We start from the raw sequence: 1,967 nt of genomic DNA on the forward strand, positions 1-1,967 counted from the left end.
CTTTACATTTAGAATCTACACAAACTACTCCACATTGATAAAGTAAAAAAAAAATGCATTTAGAATTATAAATAAGTAAGATTTACAGATAAAAACAGATTAATCTCAGTTGCATAAGTATTCAACTCCTTTGCTACTGCAGCCCTAAATCAACTCAGTTGCAAATGATTTGTTTGAAAGGTCACAAAATGAGTGAAATGGTTTCAGCCTGTGTGTACTCAAAGTGGTTTAACTTGTAGATAATTTCCCTCAGGTATATAAAGACTTTCAAGCTGCAACTCGCATCGTGATCCAACAAAGCAACCATGAAGACCAAGGAGCTTTTGAAACAAGTCAGGGATAAAGTGGTAGAGAGGCACAGAGCAGGAGAAGGGTACAAGAAAATTTCAAAGGCGCGGAGTATCCCTCTCAGCACAGTGAAGACCATCATTAAGAAGTGGAAGATGCATCATACCACCCAGACTACAGGTTTAACAGGTAACATGAGATAATGAACTACTCCAAGGATCTGGACGAATGGACGTTTATTTAATCGATTCATTAATTAAACGATTTAGAACAGGGTTTGGAACAAAGACCCGGAGTGGACGGGTCAGTTTTGGCTGCCCCTCGCTCCAGCGCTTTTGGGAAGGTTTTTATTTTGTGTTTGCTCTGAACGCGAATGACCTGATATTATAAGCCAACTTTTTTTTTCTAAAAAAAGACAAACCTTTCGTGCAATTTAATGGGAAACTCAAGTTGCATATCTAGCAGAACTCGTCCTGAAACAATGACTATTGTTTACACTACTAACTTAAAGCAGCGCGCAAACTCCTCCCCCCCGCATGCAAAAACGCACCGATTCTAACCTTGCATGCACGCACGCTCGAGATATGAAGCATGCATATGCTGACGTGCCATGTTCATATCTGATGAAAGAAAGGAGCCGCCTTCGTGCAGAAATACCCTTCTGTCGATTGCAGTCTAGTGGAAAATCACCTCACGCTGAGAGAGCTCGTTGCGGGTTTTTGCTGAGACCACGAGTCAGACTGAATACCCCTGTGAAAGCAGACTGTATTAAACCGCTCCACAGCCTCTATCTAGATACACATGCGCGGACAGAATAACTGAATACATATTCAGTTCGTGTATGTTTGTTTGCTTTTATGAATGTATGAAATGTCCACAACTTGTTTATTTTTTTTGAGAATATGAATATAAAAAAACAGTTATTTTGAGGGACAAAAAATGAGCAATGAATACTTTTGTCAAAAGAAATTGCGCATTGCAGAATTTACAAATATAAGCATTTTTTATTCACTATTCAGTTAACTTTATATATTTTATTCAAGCTGTTTTGAAAACGCTTAAGGTATCTTTAAAATCATACAGTTCAATATAATTTGTGCCGCTTTACGCGTAAAGATCTACACAAGACTCGAGGTGTCCGGTTGCAGCAGCGACTTAGCGAGCCTTTAGAATCTCGTGCCAGATTTGTGTGCTTCAAAACAGGAGGGGATGTCATTGTTATAATACGAGAAGCACATTTGACAACACCGACGCGCTGAAGCGACCATTAAACACGACCCAGACTATTAGTTAATTGCATTTGGAAATAAAACAGAACCAGAGCAGTCTGTGATGAACGCGCCCCTTTCACTGCTGAACGCTTTGTTTAATGGAGCTGTTTCAGACTGAAAATGAAATACATGAGTGTCTGCAGATTATTATTATTATTATTATTATTATTATTATTATTATTATTATTATTATTATTATAGTATTTGGTCTACGGTGTAAGGTGCCTTTTCCAAATGTGTGCGTAAAGTCTCTTTAACGTTTCAGATATATTCCTTCTTTACTTTTCGGTTGTTAGATATTTGTTTTATTATTTTAATTGCATTATAAGTGGGGAGGGTTGTTTTGGTTTGGTTTGGTTGGGTTGGGTTGGGGAGGGGGGGGGGGGTGTAACGGTATCGACGAGCACA

This window comes from Acipenser ruthenus, chromosome 32 (assembly GCF_902713425.1).
Source record: "Acipenser ruthenus chromosome 32, fAciRut3.2 maternal haplotype, whole genome shotgun sequence".
Classification (NCBI taxonomy): Eukaryota; Metazoa; Chordata; class Actinopteri; order Acipenseriformes; family Acipenseridae; genus Acipenser; species Acipenser ruthenus.